Raw genomic sequence first — 21597 nt, 5'->3', positions numbered from 1 at the left:
TAATGTTATTTTCTCTCAAAATGTTTAGTTATGAGAGTCCAGGTATGGAGTAGACAACAATTTTGTTGTGAATAAAATCAGGTATTTTGCTGAATAAAAGGAAAATGGAAAAAGAGAAATAATAATTTTGAGAAAGTAATTATGTAATTGGGCCATGAACTCTAAGCCAGATTAAAAAAGAAAGTGAGAATTTAAAAGATGTGAGTAATACAAAATGTGATAACAAGAGTGAACTAAAGTTTTCCATGTAGTTCTAGGGTAGTTTGGTAAGAAATCAATTTGAAGAACTAGGCCAAGGCTGAATCAGGGGCCTGGCAGGCCACCATTAAGATGTTGAACTGAGTCATAGAAAAGGATACAGAGATACACAGTTTTGCTTGAGAAAATCACATGTCATGCTGATTGCTCTCACCTCAAATTTAAGGCCGTGGGATTTTAAATTTATATAATTAATAATTCCACTTACTCTTCTTTATTCTGAAGAAACCATTGCATGTATGCTTAAGCTGATATACATAAATAAAACCAGATACATCAGTTCCATGAAATGATACATAGCAGCAAATACTACACACACTGATGTATAAAGTTCTACAATATGTATAGTAAGGTAAAGGAGACACATTACAGGACAGTGCATATAGTAATAGCCCATTTATACAAACTTCTTTAAAAATTTGTGAAAATTATTATTCAATTTTCACTTGTATATGTATAAGTAAGTTCATAATATAAGTATATTAAATATACATAAAATTAATAGTAATGATTACTTCTAGAAGTGGTATAGGAAAGTTTGTGATCTCATGGATCAAAGGTCAGCAAGTCAATAAGGATATTAGGTATTTAACTCCACATGCACATATAATTATTTATATATGTTTACAAAAACATGAATATATTCCTACTTAAATCATATAATTTTAACCAGTACAAAGCTAAAAAAAAAAAAAAAAAAAGCTAAAATTAGAAAAAAAAGAAAAAAGTTTAAAAATACAATAGGGGGGGGGGGGGGGGGGGGGGGGGGGGGGGGGGGGGGGGGGGGGGGGGGGGAGTGTTAAGAATACAATCCAGTGCTGGCTACCAGATGAATGTTGGTAGGCTTTCTGTAGCTAGGAAGAACAAAAGCGTAATTATGGAAGGACAAAGGGAGATACGCCCATATTTTGCTTTGATGTTCTTTTTTTATTTCTTTTTTCCTAAGAAGGACTTGTTAAACATCCTATTTTACTGGAGTTGGTGTGCTGGGTTGGCAGTGAGGGAGAAGGAGAAGCCTATTTGGTGGCATTAGTCATTGACTTGATTGAAAAAATACAGGCTGTTTTATTGATACATTATCAGAAGTGCTATTATATGTAAAAGTTAATTTGAAATGAGCTTAAGCACAAATAATGTGATTTAGCAAGTCATTCAATTGATTCCTGAAACTTATAAGGAGGAGTAGGTTGAATTCACATCAGAATTTTCTATTGTATCCATGTATAATAATATTTTATTGTAAAATCCACATGCTCTAATACCTCTCTTAGTTATGTAGTAACACAAATGTGAAACAACAGAGGTCACTATTATCTTTTTAAGAGACGGGTCTCTGTTATCCAGGCTGCAGTGCAGTAGTATGATAATAGCTCTTAACCTTGAACTGGGTCAAGCAATCCTACTGCCTCAGCCTCCCAAGTAGCTTGGACTATAGGCATGCGTTAGCTATCATGACCAGCTAATTTAAAAATTTTTAGAGACAGAGAGTCTTGCTACGTTGTCCAGGCTGGTCTCGAATGCCTGGCCTCAAATGTTTACTCCCACCTTTGCCTACCAAAGTGCTGGGCCACCACACCTGGCATGAGCCACCACACTTGGACTATTATCTTGATTAATAACTTTTTAATTTTTCTTATTAAATGGTAAGCATATTTGCAGAATTGCTTTTTAAAAAATTTGAATTCAAATCCTGTTGAATGTATCCTTTACTTACAGATACCTAATTCCCCTTTTCCCATAGAAGATGTAAGTTTTTAAGGTTGAAAGGCTAGAGGAAAATCTCATTTACATACTCCAATAGAAAATGTTACCCTTAATTTAACTTGGACAGCTAAAATATTTTCACACTTCTCCTTTGGTCAGAATTTTAAAGTAATAAAGATTCACAGATACATCTAATTCCCATTTATTGATGAGGAAAAGCCAATACTTAAAAACCCAAGGACAACCTATTTTTACATCTTTACTTGGTTACTTATTAAATATGTAACTACATGTATTGTAAAGTTAGTGTTTATTAATGTTTACTACAAGTTAGGTGCATGAAAATATTTTCAAAGTCAAAATATCCAAATCCTACTAATAGGAAACAAAAAATTAAACAAGTACCAGAAACAGATCTCCAAATTTATTATAATGTAAAAAGTGAAGGTAAGTTTTGAGTGAAGTCTTGAAAACATTTCCTCTTTTCATAGTTTGTTATTGACATATCATCTTGTCACATTTGCTCTTTTCCTTGATAGGAAAAAGTAATGGCTTTTCATTGAAGGTTAGGTGTTGACATTTAATGCAATTCAGCATACATTTACTGAGCACCTGTTATGTCCTCATGCTGTAAACAATGTGATGAATTTCAAATGAAGACCTGACCTTCAGAAAATTATAATACAGTTGGGTGACCAAAGTGATCAGTAGTGTCTTTATCACAAATGTAGCATTTTTGCTATAGTTAACATATTAGACCTTAAAACAATTCAAATATGTATTTACATTGTAGGTGGTCAATAAATATCTGTTTGTATATTCTAAGTGTAATCCTTTAGTGTGTGAAGTTTGAGTAACTGAAACAAATTCAAAGAGAGTAAAATTTAGAAATTTGCAAATAGAGCTTTATGGTAAAAACCAATTTATTAAACATAAAAAACTATAGTTTTTCTATAGAAGATCATTATTTTTGTCACAATGGAAATACTTGAAATGTATATATAATTTGACAAATACCCAAAGTATTAATTTTGGAGATATCAGCAAGTTTAGTTAAAAAAAATAACCCTCATTTGGCAATTATAATGGACAATCATTTATCTATCCAGTCTATCTGTTGTTCTCACTGGAAGCAGTAGGTGGAATGAAATAACTCTTAGAATAGCCTTCCAGGCTAATGTAACCAACAGCATAATTTTTCATTGTAGGACAGAAATACAGCATTTATTTAGTAAAGTGTCAACTTCAAAAGAATTACCACATTTTCAGTATATTGTGGAAAAATTGTTAGAGTATTTTTTTCACTTGTAATGTTGAATCTTCGCTAAATTGTTGAAATAAAATTGGAAGATGACAATTTGGAAATAATTCCTTCACAACACACCCTTTCTCACATCCTTTTCCCACCAAATGTTACGTCACTGTTGCTAGATGTGGAAACTTCATCCTTGCAGAATTTTAAATTGCTGTAAAATGGGAATATATAATTCTACCCTCAAATTATGTAGTTGAAAGAATAGGTAATCATGGATCTATATATAAAGTATTTTGATTTGTATATGATGCTTGGATTGGCTCATATGCTTAATATTTATATTTAAACTGACTTCACACATATTTATTTTAACAATTGCCAGTTAGACAACAACAATCAGAGAGCAGTCTCTTCTGGGCATAAGTCATGAAGCTAAAACCACTGTCTCAGATTCTCTATGCTTAAAATGAGTGGGTAGATATATACAAATATATATTTTTAAAATATTTTTTCTTTAATTTTCTGTACTATTCTGTAAAGCTTGATATAAACTTATTCTTGTTTTGACATGTGTGATCTTTATGTCATTGGAATAGTTGGCAAATTCCTTAATGCCATTTTCTTATTTAAGATGTGGTAGTCTTTTTGTTTCTGATACATTGCTTCTGAACTCTGTTGGCAAGCTTATAAATCAGATCACCCATCATCCATAATTTATTTCTGTAGGTAATTGAATGTGCTCTGTGCAGAATACAAATGTTTTCAACAATATATCTGTGCATCTTAAATGTGATAGGTTTAAAAGTTTACAGAATAAATCAATGTTTTCTTTCTCTCATTGTTTTATTCCTTTTTATTTCATGAATTTTATATATGTGTATACATACCCACACATATACATACACATATATGTTATAATACATGCAGTCATGGAAACTAGATATATACATTACTCAGATCTATGCCTTGTAAGAAGTATAAAACTTTTTTTTAACTTTAGAAATCATATGTTTAAATACCTATTTAAAATTTTTAAATTTATGTTAAAATTGAGGATAATTTTCTAAATGAAGCAACAATGTTTTTATTTCCGCTAAAGAGAACTGATTGTACCTACTTGCTTAAAAGTAAATCTTCTCATGGGAATGTCATTTTGGCCATTGAGAGATTTTTGTAAAATGATTTGATGTGCTGTAATGTTGGACACACCATAAGACACATTCTACGATGTGAAATGTTGTCAGCCTTCTGAATCATACATCCTATTATATATCATATGGATATGGATAGCATACACTCATGTAATCCCTGAAAATATTCTCTTTATCAATATTTATATGGATTATAAACAGAAAATAAATATTTCAAATTGCTTCTCCTAACTTTTTACATTCCTTTCTAAGATCATTTTTAATATGTGCTAGCATCAGATCTTGCTTATTTGAAAAGCTTCCATACAATTGAAAATGTCTACATAAAGGCACAAGTCAATGTACCATAGAATATAGTTTGCCCTTTTGTTTCTGAGATCTTCGTATTTATTGATCTGCTTTTCTGTGTGTGTGTGCTGTGATTTTATGTTTCCTATTCTCAAAAAATAATTGTTCTTGTCAGTTGATCTGTCAACATTATGTAAAAGCCAATTATGTATTGAAAAGTAGACAGTTCATTATTAATATTAGCACCACTGACTTGCATTTTAGAAGCCCTGAGCACTTTTTTTTTTTTTCTACTAGAACAGAGAAAATCAAAGAGTGCAACTTAGTAGTCAGGAACCTCTAGGATATGGGCCCCTGGGTACTTTGTTTGCTGTGCTCAGGTGTCCTTGAAACTTTTGGAGAGTTCAGAGTATAAAAGCTGGAAGGCATATGACTTCCCTCCTCTCTCTCTTTTTTTTTTTGAGACAGATTTTCGCTCTGTCACCTAGGCTGGAGTGTAGTGGCGTGATCTTGGCTCACTGCAACCTCTGCCTCCCGGGTTCAAGTGATTCTCCTGCCTCACCCTCCTAAGTAGCTGGGATTACAGGCACCCACCACCACACCTGCCTTATTTTTGTAGTTTTAGTAGAGATGGGGTTTCACTATTTTGACCAGGCTGGTCTTGAACTCCTGACCTCAAGTGATCTGCCTGCCTCGGCCTCCCAAAGTGCTGGGGTTATAGGGCTGAGCCACTGCATCCGGCCTGAAGTCATTTGACTTCTATAAAAGACTTATAAAACACAAAATGCTGTATACTCACTGGTTCTAAGAGTAGAATTCAAAAGTTTGGATAGAGAAAATATTCAGACTTGTAGGGTTTTCAGATCATTAATGTAACTGAGTTTGCTTATTCACATAAATTTAGTTTACTGACAGAAAGTGAAAAATGAAAGTAGACACAGGACAAGGAAAAAGAATACTGACAAATCTACCACGGTTCTTATTTTTCTGCTGTCATCTTAATACCATATCACAAGGATAATGCAGGTCCAATGAGCCTACCTGACACGCAAAATCATTATGCAGAATAAATGCAGTCATGTTTAATAAAATACTATATAAAAGTTTAAGAAGTATGTAATTATTCAAATGTAATCATCTTTCTTTTTTAATCTAGAGTATTCTTTCAGAAAAATGTTGCTTCATGTCATAAAATACTGCTTTATAAAGACTTTAATATAACTGACAAAAGCATGAATTCTGTGGATTGTTAAAAAAGTATCCATAGAAAAGCTGTATGTATTCATTTTATTGCCACTCATTTTTCCGAGTAAGAATTGAAGTTTGGCTGGGCGCGGTGGCTCACCCCTGTAATCCCAGCACTTTGGGAGGCCGAGATGGGCGGATCACAAGGTCAGGAGATCGAGACCAGCCTGGCTAACACGGTGAAACCCCGCCTCTACTAAAAATACAAACAAATTAGCTGGACGTGGTGATGGGCCCCAGTAATCCCAGCTACTCCGGAGGCTGAGGCAGGAGAATGGCGTGAACCTAGGAGGCGGAGCTTGCAGTGAGCCAAGATCGCACCACTGCACTCCAGCCTGGGTGACAGAGCAAGACTCGGTCTCGGTCTCAAAAAAAAAAAAAAGAATTGAAGTTACATCAAACTATCTAACAGTACATGGTCCCACATTGGCTATTATTTCAGAGTTGCTTTATTTCCTTAGGAAGTCTGTCTTTCCTCTTTGGTACACTAGGTAAGCATACATATAAAACAAGATAAAACTTTATAAGATACAGACCTAATTTCAAAGAAATTACAGTAGTATTCTAAAACAATATTGTGTCAGTTACGGATTCTTTAATATTTGATTATGCTTGCCACTGTGACACACACCCAGACCTATCCTCATTATTCATAGAATCAAATGCACACCACTAAGCAATAAAATTAGTAATAATTTGTTCCATTATTCTACAACTGTCTGGAGTCATACATTTAAGCATTCACAAATTCTCAAGAAAAATGTCATAATTCCTGAAGTAACTACAAATAATTTAAAAATTCTAGGATACTTATTTTGATTATCAAAGATACTTGCATCTTTCTTTTTGTAAAAAGAAAAGTTTCCAATTAAGACAATTTGGTGAACAGAAAACTGGGATTTAGTTGTTCAACATTTTTGGCTTTTCATTCTGATAAATTCAAAAATGGAGGAAGAAATCCTGATTGTTCAGTTAATTTTTGACAAGATTTAACAAATAATATACTGTCTATGTGGTTCACTTTGGATAACTGAAACCAAATAGCACTTTTGTTTTGGACTTCCACAAAAACAAATGAAATATTAGAATTAGTTTATTCCAAAATATTTATTAATCACATTCTCTGTGTCAGAACCGTTCTATATTTTGAGGCTGCATCAGTGAACAAAACAGGAAATCCCTTCCTCACGAGGCTTACATTTTAAGTAAGAGATAAACAAGAAATATAAGTGAAGAAATGGTAATTAAATATTTTACGGTAACTATTAGAAAGTGGTAAGTGTTAATGGGGAAACAACAGGATGGGATAAAGGATACAGGCATCCATCGGGGCTCAGCTCCCTGGGTGCATGTCCAGCCTCCCTCAGACCACTCAGAACTTTCTCTTCTTCCACGGAGGCCAGGCTTTTGCTGTGCACTTTCTGCAGAGCTCCATCAACCTGATGGTGTATACCCTGGCCTTGGCCAACTTAGTCGCCTCCTCTCTGAGCTCAAAAGCCAGATAGAGCAGAGATGCAGAATAAACTCTTCCTGGCACAGCCTGCTCTCCCAGGACCTGCTTAGCATCATGTCCCTCTTTTGGAGACCAGATCTGCCCCTAGACCTTTTGTGAGAGGTTACATCGTCTGTAAAGTGTGAGAACTGGAGAAGACTCCACGTCCTTCCAGCCCTGGGATTCAGAAATTTCCAGGTCCCCTCAGCCCCTCACCCCTCCAAATCCCTGACTCCCTTATGATCCCTGTCCTTGTATCAATAAAAACAGCAGAGGCTGTGGAGAGCTCTTTGACGCCGGCCTCCTCAAGCCGGGGGCAGGACTTCAGCAGGGCATAAGCCAATCTCATGTCTGGCATAGGTTGTTGGTGGAGAAGAGTCGTCCAGGAGAGGCCTTGACAGGAGGGGCAGCCAATCGACGGCCGCATCCAGCAACGTTGGGGGCGGGGCCTCTTGTGATTGACTCGGAATGAGGGAGTTTTGCGTTCCTGTTAGGGGAGAGGCCCCTGGACTTCCGAAGTCTTTCAGAGGGAGACAGCTGGGTGGCTGGCTGCTCCTGTGGAGAAAGACTCGGGGCACAAATAAGTCGGTTTTTTTTGTTGTTGTTGTTTGTTTCTTTCTTTTTTAAAACTCCGCAAGAGGGTTTTAGGGCTTTTTCTTTCCCCGTGGCTGTTGTTCCCTGTGGGTTGGGGCCTTTCCCTCACACACCTGGGGTCGCACCTCGTGTGGTTGGCGTCAGCCTGACTGAGACAGTCGTATCCCAGCAAAGGTCTGAAGGAGGCTGCTGGCTGGGCGATGAGAATAATGGAAGCGCTTGCCAGGCTGAGGGTACTTCCCGATAGACCACATGAGCTGAGGATCCAGAGTTTATTTTTCTGGAATTACTTCAATAAAAGGTTTGTTCGTAAAACATTTAAAAGTAAATCGATTCAGTCACTTAAAGGCGGGCAAAAGTAAAAACGGTCGTTTACAAATTTCCCAGATATTTTGGTCTAAAAGAAAAGTCTGTGAAAAAAATATATACAACTTGTCTTATGAAAAGAATTATTGTTAGGGCTTGCAGGAAAAATCAAAACAAAACAAAAAAAACTCAGTATTTAGAATTTGTACTCTTCTCTCTACGATTAAAAACAACAACAACATCAACTGAAAGTAAAATGATGTGCCGAGTTTCGTGCTGGTGAGGCACAAGTGTAAGTTGAATTTTAGCGTGAGAAGAAACATGGAAATAGTTATAATTTTTCATATTAGCAGACGTGTATGCTATCTGAACCACACTCCAGTTTTCAGTGTTCAGTTCAGGTGCTAGAAGAAGTCTTCATGATACAGCATATGAATTTTTAAGATTGGTAGATTTATACTTGCTTTGTTTATTAGTTGCATTTGCTTTATTTTTTTGTTTGAATTAGAGGAACGGGATCAATGATTTTAATTTAGAAACCATAGACTAGAGTAAAATTAGAATTTAGTGGCATATAGACCAGCTGCTTTTACATATTTAAAGGCATATATTTAGAAGAAGAGTTAGATTTATTCCAAATAACCCCAAAGTTTGTGTTAGGACAAAAAGACAATAACGTGAGACGTTTTGGTTGAAACGAATAAAATTCCTTAAAATGGTACAGTTATGGAAAGGGTGGTGTCAGGAATGATTGAGTAACCAATATTTGTAGGTATGCTTTTAGAAAACTAGTAGGACATTCAAAAAAGCATTGCAAGGCGATTGTTCTTGGTATCATAAGCAGTTTTTTTGTTGTTGTTGTTGTTTTGTTTTGTTTAGCCCCTTCATTTAATCAAGATTTAAAGAGAGTATGGGTACTGGACGTTTTTTCTCTATCCTTAAGGAATAATAGTAATACATGTAGACAAATATTTATGGGATTTTTAGATCGTTGCACATAAAATAGAGGCAATATAAAGTGTTATGGGATCAAGATGAAACACACGTTTCACAGAAAAGTGAAAAAGTGACATTTGAGCTGAATATTTAAGGATAAGTAGTAGTTTGTCAAGTCAGTTGGGCAAGTCCTCAAAATATATAATCAAAATTATTACAACAGCATCCTAACTAGTTTCACACTCTCCAGACAAGATTTTCTGTACTTTGTCTTTTCAGACAGAAGAAATAACAGCATAAACAAAATTACAGAACAATAAAACGCAAGGGATATTTGGGGAGAAACTGGAGAAAATGAAATAGGTTAAAAGAGGATGAGATAGTATAAATTAGTGGTTTTTAAACTTTGGTAACGTGGGCCACATTTATGTTGATATATTCACAATTATATTCCAGTTCCAAAAAACTAGTACTAATTACAGCATTTTCTTTGTTATTCAATATGGCATATAAGAATCCACTAAATTTTAAGGAAATGACTTTAAATTTTTGGCATTTTACTTATTTGTAGTGAAAAGATACTTTATAGAATATTGTATGATTATATCTGCTCTATGTCTCCCAAGAGTTGGGCTGTGAATTAGTGTAGGCTGGGATAGTGTTAGGGTCAAAATCAGAAAAAAATGTTTAACTATCTTTATCTATTCATTCAACAGAATTTACTGAATGACTACTATCTATTGTGGACTGTTCTAGACACTGAAGACAGTAACATTCCTTTAGAGGAGGTAAATTCCTATTAAAAATTGAAATTGAAAAAGTGAAGGAAAACAAAATTTGCTATTTCGTATTTCTTACTGTTAATAGGATTTTCTGTTCTGTCTTGTGCTTGTAAAACTTCCAACTATCCTCCAAAGTCAGAGTATCATAATACTTTGAAATATCAGTCTCAGATATTAATTATCCCCATTTCTTCATCTTTTCAAGAAGAATTTAGTGATGGAAACACTGTTGTTATCTTTGTATGTTTTAGTGTCTAGTCTATAACACTGGACAAATTTTATTGATTTATAAAACCACTGACCTATATGAAAAGAATTTAAGGTAGGGCAAAGTGAATTCATGTAATTATAGGATTCTACTTATATTTTAACTTTTAAATTTCTGCTTTTTAAAATCCTAGGATATGTGATGGAATGGGTTTCTTTCTTGAGATTTCTCATTTATGTGCTTATAAAATCATATTTGTCTAATTTTATATCACAGCTTTATCCTCAAAGAGTTCTTCGTTTTTTTCCCAAAATTAAGCCTAGAACAATGATTTCCTTTTAGGAAGAAGTTGCTTCTTCTAAATTATTAGATACAAAATTACTAACTAAAGATGGTTGTACTTGATCATATATTTTGTTTTTATGGGTTCAGACTTTCACTATATTCTTATTCTTGCTTTAGCTCAAAATTTGAAATCTAGGTTACAAAGAAACATATTTAGTAGCAAAACATTTTTCAAGAATAATTCAGTCAGTCAAAGGCTTTAAAAGAGTGTGGATGAAATAGGGAAGAGGGGAATATAATTTTCTTCTCTAAATTTTCTTACATATTATAAAAAATGTTTTGATCACGGGATACTGAGGATATTGGGGGAGCTCTGAAGTGGGGTGGTTAACATAGCTTGAACAACTTCTGGAAACATTTTCCTGTTAAAATGATGCTGACTTAAGTCTCTAAAAGTCTGGCATAATAAAACACAGAAGGGGAGATAACAGAAGACATTCTACAAAGAGAATAAAACCTGTGTAAAGGCTTAGTTATGATACAGTAGATGTCTTCATAAAAGTGCAAGATTTCGTAGCAAGAACAAGTCAAGGAGGGAGAAGAATTGAGAAGTGATGATTAAGACATAAATATAAGTTAGATCTTGCAGACCCTGCATATTTGTGTTTAAGGGTGACCTATTATGTATGTGTTTGAGTACCACTGATTTTAAGATTCGTGTGACAACTTAACAATTTTTAGAAAGAATGCTATATTTGCAACACATAAGGTGCAGAGAATATTTTTTAGAGACACGAAACTAGTTAGGATGCTATTATAATAATTTTGATTATATATGTTGAGGATCTGGTCTAAGTCCTGATTGTTCAGAAGAAGAATATTTAGGAAGTAGGAGTAAATAATAATTGATGACAAGTTGGAACTAGGTGGAAATGCAGATTGCTGGACTGAAGAACAACGTGGAGGTTGGCTTCCTTCCATGCAGTTAGAGGCCAGGTTAAAAGCAGCACATTTAAGGTTTATCTGGCTGGATGATCTATTATATTTTCCTTCAGTTGTATTATTTCCATTTCCTTCTTTTATATGCAATCAAAGTTCCCGGCTCCACTCATATTCCTATATTTCTGTTTGAAAGTACACTTGGTATTTAACACTAGAAGTTCAGATTTAGATAAATAAAATTTGAAATTGGAAGAGTTTTAATTTTGAACGGAAAAGACACATAAATCTAGAGAATCCAGAAGAATTGTGTAAATATTACTTAAAATTGAGAAGAGACATCAAGAAACTAGGCATAAGATAAATACACAAAATACATTAGAAAAATTATAACCAGTTAGATTATATTATAATGCTAAAATACACCTCTGCAAAATGTAAAATAAAGAGTTTTCCTACAAGAAAATGTGCAGGTACTGTAAAGAAAACTATTTAACTTCACTGAAAGATATCAAAGAAGACAGAGATAACTGCAAAGACATAGTATTAATCTTATACTTTTGCTGTCTATCTGGTATCTGTTCTCATTGGTGAGTCTATTCTAATTGTGATTCTACTATACTAGTTTTTTACTATTTCTAACCATGATCCCAGCTGTTAATTCTTTCAAAATGAGTGCAATATAACCCCAGTGACAAGCTCAAAGTTCTTTTTCAGCAACTCAACAAGTTTGAAAGCAAATGCAGGTGGACATAAAAATTTCCAAAAAAGTACAAAGTGAAGCTAGTCTTTCATGACATGAATGTAGAAATACAAAGAGATGTGATCATTTAAAAATGTTGTAGATACATATTAAAATTGAGGAAATTAATACAACAAAGCATTAATTCTAGTATGTATTAGAACATAGTTTAGATAAGGTAAGAATTTCCATAAGCAAATGGAGAATAGAGTATTTCAAATGGTACTGAGAAAACTGACAGCTGCATAGGAAAAATTCAATCAATATCTCATCTCCTACTTTGAAGCAAAATATATCTCAGGTTCATTAAAAATTTTAATGTATAAAATAGAAGCAAATGTATATCGTAGGAGGTACACAATGAAGATTCATTTAATTTCTGTAGAAAAAGGTTTTCTAAGCATAAATGCAATTTGGAAAATCACAATGAAATAATACACACATAACAGTTTTTTTTTTCATGAAAAAAGTTTAAAAAGGCAAACAATAAAGTGGGGAAAAATAAAAAAGTTTAATATCCTTAGTATAAACATAACTCATACCAGTTGATAATAAAAATGATATACCTCAAAATTAGGCTGTTCCAAATCCCTTTAGATTGGAACTGATGGTGAGCAAAAACCTCCCAAGGCTCCTCCAAGTGGTCTTTAACTGATTTTCTAAAAGTTTCGGGTCTAAGTGACAGTCCTGTATCACTTAGCAAGGACAAGGTAGGGAGAAATTGAAGAATTTTCCCCCAGTGTGAGGGCAGCACAATGACATCCCAAGGCAAGGGTGGATGAGAAGTGAGAGTCAAATTCTAACATTTCTCTTCCTATTTTTATTCTTCCACACGAAAGCCTGACTTACCCATCCCTAATATGCAGAGGGGTACAAGGTAGGACCCACACATTCCATTGCTGGAGAAAATTTCTCAACGTTTCCCTTCCACTTTTTTTTTTTTTTTTTTTTTTTTTTAAGACGGAGTTTCACTCTGTTGCCCAGGCTGGAGCGCAGTGTCGTGATCTCGGCTCACCGCAACCTCTACCTCGGTGGTTCAATTAATTCCCCTGCCTTAGCCTCCCAAGTACCTGGGATTACAGGCGCACACCATCACTTGTGGCCAATTTTTTTGTATTTTTAGTAGAGACCAGGTTTCACCATGTTGACCAGACTGGTCTCGAAATCCTGACCTCAGGCAAGCTGCCCAACTCAGCCTCCCAAAGTGCTGGGATTACAGGCGTGAGCCACCGCGCCTGGCCCCACCTTTTTTCTCTATAGGGCCTCTGGAGTAAACCTTGGTGTGTAGGGGGAATCCAGAAACAGAGCAAGTTATTGGTCTTCTCTCTATTTATGCTCACTGTCTTGGTGCATATCTAGAAATGTTACTGTAAACACCATATGTATATACTGGTGACTCCTTTAGCCACCTGTGTATTTGATATCAATACTTGGACTTCTAAACACTGTAAACTTAACATCTCCAAAACTGGGCTTTCGCTGTTTCCCCCAGATTTCAACATCTGATGGCCCTCTCCACCTAATCAAGGATCGTCCATCTCTCCAATTGCTTAGACCAAGAATTTAGAGTCATGTTTGACTCTTTCCTTTCTCACAAACTCCGTTGGCTCTCAGCAAAATTAAGTCAGAAAGCAACCTCTCTATCCACCTCCATTGCCATCAATTCTATTCCCAGAACATATCAGCAACTATCACTTGGTTATTCAAGTAACTTCCACCTGGTCCTGCCCTAACCCTACTCTGTTCAACACATCAGCTCAGTTTTTATCAGATGCAAATCAGACATGATATTCCTCTACTAAAATGTTCCAGTGGCTTTCTCCTTATGAAAGACTATAATCACAAGACTGTGCAATAATCCTGCAAGGGCATATAATACCTGGCCCACTGCTATCTTTCCAACAGCATTCCTAACCACTGTCTTTCTCGGACACTCCCCTCGAGTTACAGAGTCCTGCTCAAGGTTCCATGCATATAGATGATATATCTCATATAACTACGTGGCTTACGTCTTCACTTCCTTCAGAACTCTGCTAATAGGACCATTATCAGACAGGTCTTTCTCAGACCTCTAACTAAACATATATCTCTCTGTACCACTCACACTACTTAGTTTCATTTGTAGAGCTTATCACTACCTGGCATGCTGTGTACTTACAACATCATGTTTATTTTGTTCCTCTCCAACAAGAGTGCAAGCTCTTTGAGGATGATATCTTCGTCTGTTGTTTTGACTCCTAGAACGGTACCCAACACATATAAAGTGCTCAATTAACTTTTGTAAGAGAATGTTGAGTGAAAAAATAATTCTTGAATAAATTAAAAGGAAGGTACTATACTATTTTATTTGATGGTTTTCATTTTGGAGTATGGGCATATGTATTTTTCTCTTATTAAAATTTTTGTTGCCAACTATCTGGCCAATTCTGTACTGTCCTGTTTTTCATTTAAATAGTCCTGATACGATTTTTGTTCTCCCTCCCTTCTTTCTTTAAGTTTTTACTACTCCCTACTCTCACAATCCATATGTGCCGCTTATATGCTTTTATTTTTTTCTTCTCTTTCCAAAAGACAAAACACAAATAAAAGTGTGTGGAGGCCATGAGAAATATAGTTAGTGTGATTAGTATCCTGGAGGGGACAATCCCATAATTAATGTTTTATATAAATACATACCTGATTATTTGTGCATATGTATGCAAGGGTGTATGTAAATTGTGTCTGTTGTGAATATATCTCTCAGAAGCTAATTGTATACCACAACTTAAATTTCTTGTAAAGTGAAGTAAGCAACCCATTTAATTAAGGGTCTTCCTGTTGAACATTGTTTATCTGAAAGTTGGTTATATAGCATTTAAAATTAAAAATACAAATATGTGTAAGATTCCAACCATAGATATAAATACTTATGTTTAAATGTATAAACGTATTTTATCTTTAATTCAAACTGATAGGAAAAAAATGCAAATACAACATGGTTAATTTTTTTTTACTATGGTAGCTGTTCGATGAACATTACTCATTCAAATAAATTTATGGAATTACATACCATGAATTTTGTACTACAATATTAATTCAGTAAACGTGTAATTCAAAGGATTTCATAGAACATTAAACCATAAAAAATCAGCTTTAAAATACATTTTATTTTTAAAAATACATTTAGAGAACCCTAAAGGAACAAAAATTATATCTGGGCTGAAATATGGTACAGAACAGACTCATTCCCCATTTGTCATGTTAATAGTTATTAGCTTTAAAATTGGATAAAAAAATAAAATGGCATGAAGTAAAATGAAACATCCCCAAAGAAAAAGCATTCATTTTCTGACTATAACCATTATAAATACTATTAGTTTGGAGACGTATTTGTATGGGAAATCCAGAGGCAAATGCATGTTGGGAGGGAGGGATGTTATATTATGGTCTTTCTTCCCTGAGTTGTTTTTCCTGTAAGGGCTCCCAATAAGGAGTTCCTTTCCTTTCCTTTCCTTTCATGACAGTGAAACTATACAGGTACTTTTGCTGGACACTTCCTGGAGCTGCCAGAAAGCACACACTCAACTTGTCACAATATTTTCCCCTCACTGAGAGTATAAAAGAAGATGGGAGAATTTGCTGGGCCGTGCACCCCTTGATTCGTCAGTCCCTTTTCTCTCTTCTACTTCATTGTGCAGTAATTTCCATTTTTGCTGTAATCTTGCTAAATTCTATTCTGTGATGTCTCCTCACTAGCATGAAAGAGCTGACTCTGTATCTGTTTTATTCATTAATACGCTTTCAGAAAGAGTACTTGGCATATAGAAAACATTTGACAATTCAATGAATGGTTTCTTAGCTTAAGAAAAAAAATACCTCAATATAAGCACGATTTATTTTTTGTGATGATTTTTATGTTATCTTTATGACTATATCTAACTGTAAATGTTCTATTACATATATGTTTTATATTCCAACTATAGTCTTTTTATACTGTTACTGGACAGTCTTTCATCTTTGATATCTTTAAATAAGTAATACGCATGTTGACACCTATGTAACTCATTCTCTGTCCCTGCCATTTTCCCCCAGTCCATTTTCTGCCTAATTGTCTACAGACCCTCTTGCCCTCTGGCTTCCTTTTGGTTTGAGCCGTGAGTGGAACTGATGTTTTCCCTATAACAGTCCCAGCCACCAGCTGTCATTCTGCACAGGTATTTCCATTTTTTTCAAATAGGAAATACATGACCCTTAGTGCCACACCATTCCATTTTGATTCCTTTTCCACAACTCCATATAAATAACCCTTTTATTATATTATCTTCAAAATTCTTCCTGAATGTGCTTACAGATTTTGCTGGAGAATTAAGAAAATATGAAATTCAGTTTCTGTTTTGTTTTTCTTTGTTTTGCCTTTGCATAATAAATCCATTGTCTGATCCTTGCCTGATGTCCTAAAACAAATTTAATTTGAGATCTTGGAGTTTGGGGTTTGATAGATATTGATGCACAATGAAAATTAAAAACAGCAAGAAAGATAATTATAGTCATATATCTAAAAGAATACCAATACATTTGTTATTTTTTTCAAATAAAATTATAACTACATCATAAAATTGTCAATGTAGTACAAGATACTGGGATTTGAGGTATCTTGCTTGTAAAATATACCAGATTTTGCTTGTAAAATAGATTGTTAGAAAAATCAATGAAACGAATACAGGAAAATAGAAAGATAAATAATGTAGAAAATAACATCCTTCCTATCAGACATTCTTTTGAGAGATATCAGTCTTGAGAATGACATAAATAGAAAAATGCATAGTATATACATTTAAAAAAATATATTGGAAATATATTAAAGTAATGAAATTGAAGACCACAGATATTATTAGTGATTTCAAGCTTTTTCAATTACTTTCAAGCTTATATGAACATAAGATTAGTACTTAAACTGCCAGATATCCGATAAATAAAATAAATGTTAATATATACCTGATTATGTCACTATAAATTGTAATGCTCCCTTCTCTTAGAATAACTGGAATACAAATCATGTTGGTTTTCTTATCAATAAAATAGCAATATTTGCAATATACATCTATTTCAAAGCCACATACCATGAAAAATTTCTATTTCATTGCATAGTGCATGGGTATTCCTTTCTGGAATTAAATAAAAATGCACCTGAAACTGTATGCAGTCCATAGCAAATAGCTCTCTGTAAATACTGTCTTATTATTACTAATATCAGCCTGCAAAATGCATGCATAGTTCACATGCTAAAATATCTCCTTAAATATTTTTGGTAAAGACTTTATGTAAAGAAGTGAGAAAACAAGGGAATTTTTTTTTTAAATTATTGTACTTTAGGTTTTAGAGTACATGTGCACAATGTGCAGGTTTGTTACATATGTATCCATGTGCCATGTTGGTTTGCTGCACCCATTAACTCGTCATTTAGCATTAGGTATATCTCCTAATGCTGTCCCTCCCCACTTCCCCCACCCCACAACAGTCCCCGGAGTGTGATGTTCAAGTTTTTGAAAGTTCCAATATCCTCCATAAATCAGGCTTAACAAGTTTTGCAGGTTAACTATTCACTTATTTACCCAGAAATATGCAGACCTAATGTGAAATAGAGATAAACTACAGAAGAAGAGTAATATTTGTTTAAATAAACAATTTTACAAAAGGTTTTGCTTTATATGATTTTCTTTGTTTCTTTGATTTTCAGAGGGAGAAAGAGGGAATGGGCAGTACAGTGGGATTGAATTGAACCTTTTCTAGATTTAGCAGCCACATCCTTTCTGCACATGTTGCTCTGTAATTATCTTTAAAATTTTACACATTCTCCTTATAAAATAATGTACATATATATGGTATTTGGAGAAATAGATCAGTGGTGCTCTTGAATAGGTAATTGAAGACACATATATCTACTGTTGAGTAAACCTGAAGCTGTTACATTTCTATTCCTAGGAATATAGGAATAAAAGTTTTACTTAGTGATGAAGGTAAAGATATTTAAAATCCAATTTTAAATTCATAAGTATTCATATATTGTGCTTAGAATAAGAAAAATGATGGAAAAGTTAGGCATTACACTTTCCATGGATTACCTTGAACAGACGCACTGATCATTTATTTCATGTTCAACATTTACCATGTTCTTTAATTGCAATAACCCTCAAAATTGTGAATGAGAAAATATGAGGACTAGATCCAACATAAATATTAATTTTGTTTAGTTAGTCCAATGAAAACAATAAATAAAATTATTGATCTCAAGTAGATAAAGTAAGTAGCTGGCTCATTTATAATTTTTTTTTCTTTTAAAACATTGGCTTTCTAAACCGGTCTCGTGGGTACTGTATCAGTCCAAGAGGCCTAAAGAAAAGTTGTTATAAACAATAGTTTAATTATGGGAATGGAATGTATTAAGAATGTAATTAGGGCAAATAACAAACGCATTTCTTTACTGTGCAAGGAAAAGCAATTTAGAATATTCATAGTTTGCATGTACCTTTGTATATGTACTAATAATAGTTGAGGTTTATTTCCTCTAACCGTAGGGAAGATGATCTTTTCCAGAAAACTTCAAATACCTCTGATCCTTTTATTTCAGTGAATAAATTTCTTTTTCTCCAATTTTATGCCTCTAAGCACAGTAATATTTTGTTAATGTGATTGACAGGCAAGCCAAAAACATCTTAAAATTATTTTTTTCTTAGATGTATTGATGTATATTTTATGTACAGTAAATTTCATTCTTATGCATAAAACATTATGTATTTTGATAAACATATACAATCATATAGCTGCAATAAAGATATTAAATATTTACCTCATGCCAAAAAGTTGCTTCATGGCCCTTTGTAGTTACTTCCTTCTCGTTACCTCCAGCCCTCAGCAACTACTGTTCTGATTTCCATTTGTATAGTCTTGTCTTTGTTCAGAATGTCATTACATCATATAGTATGCATCCATACAGTATACAGTATATGGATCTTTCACTTATAATCCTTTTGAGATTCGTCTATGTTCTTGAATGTACATACACTTGTTTATAATACTGCCTTATTACTGAATTATCTATGTCATCTAATGATAATCCATTTTCATTCCTGAGGAAATTTGTATTCCTCCCTATCTTCCTTTATTTGATCAGTCTAGGAAAGCATTTATTGATTTTATTGATTTTTTCAAAGAACAAGGATTTAGAGTTTTTTTCTCTTTTTCTCCTTTCAATTTCATTGCTTTGAGCTCTTGTCATTATCATTCCTTTACTCCTGCATAGATTGTTTTCTTTTTTCTCACTTCTTAAAATGGAAGCTTAGACAATTCTAACTCAATAGTGTAATACTCTATAAAAGTTTTTCTATGTGCTGTTAATGTTCTGGTTGTTGATTGTTAAAATCTCTAACTGTAGTTGTAGACTTGTCTATTCCTTCAGTAGTATCAGTTTCTGCTTCATGTTAATATACATGAATATGGTTAGATAGTTAAAACTTATTGATGAATTTATTTTCTATCATTATGTAATATTCTACTCTGGTAGTATTCTTCATTGAGTGGTCTGTTTTGTATAGCATTAGTTTAACCATTCTTCATTTGATTTGATTAATATTTGCATGGTATATTCTCTATAGTTTTACTAATAATCCATTATGTATTTCTGACACCTTTGCTGAGATATCATTTACATATGTTGACATTAGCCCATTTATAGTGTAAGTCAAAGGGTATTTATTATATTCAGTGTTCTGAAACTCTCTCTACTAATTTTAAAAGTTTTTCTTCCCTCCTAGCAGAATACATACACTCATTAGCAGTAACTCCCCATCTCCACCACCAAAAGCAGGAGCACTGGACAATTACTAATCTACTTTCTTTATTGTTGTCTTTATTGTTGCCTATTCTGGTTGTTCTATGTAAATAGAATCATATAATGTATGATATTTTGTGACTGTTGTCTTTCACTTAATATGATGTTTTCAAGGTTATTCGTGTTATAGCATGTATCTGTACTTCATTTTTACTGCTGAATATATCACATTTTGTGTATACTTTCATCAGATGATGAACAATTGGGCTGTTTCCAGTTTTGGGTTAGTAAGAGTAATTTTGCTGTAAATTTATGAATAATTTTGATCTAATATTTAAGGTTAAAACCTTTTTATTTTGAAATAATTCACATTGAATTGCAATAAATAATACAGAGAGATCCTTTTATTAGTCTGTTCTCACACTGCTCAGAAGATACTAATGAGACTGGGTAATTTATAAACAAAAAAAGTTAATTGACTCACAGTTCTGCATGGATGTGAGGGGATGGGGCTCAGGAAACATACAATATAAGGTCTGCATAAGGCAAAGGAGAAGCAAGCAAATTCTTACATGGTGGCAGGAGATAGAGAGAGTGTACAGGGCAAATTGCCACTTTTTTTTTTTTTTTTTGAGACGGAGTCTCGCTCTGTTGCCCAGGCTGGAGTGCAGTGGCACAATCTCGGCTCACTGCAAGCTCCGCCTCCCGGGTTGACGCCATTCTCCTGCCTCAGCCTCTCCAAGTAGCGGGGACTACAGGTGCCCGCCACCACGCCCAGCTAATTTTTTGTATTTTTAGTAGAGACGGGGTTTCAACGTGGTCTCGATCTCTTGACCTTGTGATCCGCCTGCCTTGGCCTCCCAAAGTGCTGGGATTACAAGCGTGAGCCACCACACCCAGCCGAAATTGCCACTTTTAAAACTATCAGATCTCCTGAGAACTCCCTCACTATCATGAGAACAGCTTGGGGGAAACTGCCCCCATGATCCAATCACCTCCCACCAGATACCTCCCTCAACACATGGGAATTACAATTCAAAATGACATTTGGTTGGGGTTACAGAGCCAAATAATATTATTCCACCCCAGACCCTCCCAAATCTCATGTACTTTTCATATTTCAAAACCAATCATGCCTTCCTAACAGTTCCCCACAGTCTTAACTTATTCCAGCATTAACTCAAAAATCCAAGTCCAGAGTCTCATCTGAGACATGGCAAGTCCCTTCCACATATCAGCCTGTAAAATCAAAAGCAAAATCAAAAGCAAAAAAAAAAATCAAAATCAAAAGTTACTTCCAAGATACAGTGCAGGTACAAGCATTGGGTAAATGTTCCCATTCCAAGTATGAGAAATTGATCAAAACACAGGGGCCACAGGCTCCCTGCAAGTCTAAACCTTGTTGGGGCAGTCATTAAATCTTAAAGCTCCTAAATCATCTCCTTTGACTGTATGCCTCACATCCAGGGCATATTGATGCAATGGGTGGGCTCCCAGGTCTTGGGCAGCTCTGCCCCTCTGGCTCTGCAGGGTACAGCCCCTGCGGCTGCTTTCATGGCTGGCATTGAATGCCTGTGGCTTTTCCAGGCACATGGTGCAGACTGT

The 21597-nt window shown here is 34.5% G+C and overlaps 1 protein-coding gene across 2 annotated transcripts in view; it reads left to right on the top strand.

Moving 5' to 3' along the window:
• CSMD3 (CUB and Sushi multiple domains 3) overlaps window positions 1-21597 on the top strand; it is a 1213340-nt gene that overhangs the window by 369287 nt on the left and 822456 nt on the right. The window lies entirely within an intron of this gene.

This window comes from Nomascus leucogenys, chromosome 16, assembly GCF_006542625.1.
Source record: "Nomascus leucogenys isolate Asia chromosome 16, Asia_NLE_v1, whole genome shotgun sequence".
In the NCBI taxonomy this organism is placed as follows: Eukaryota; Metazoa; Chordata; class Mammalia; order Primates; family Hylobatidae; genus Nomascus; species Nomascus leucogenys.
This window is presented reverse-complemented; position numbering and strand designations above follow the sequence as displayed.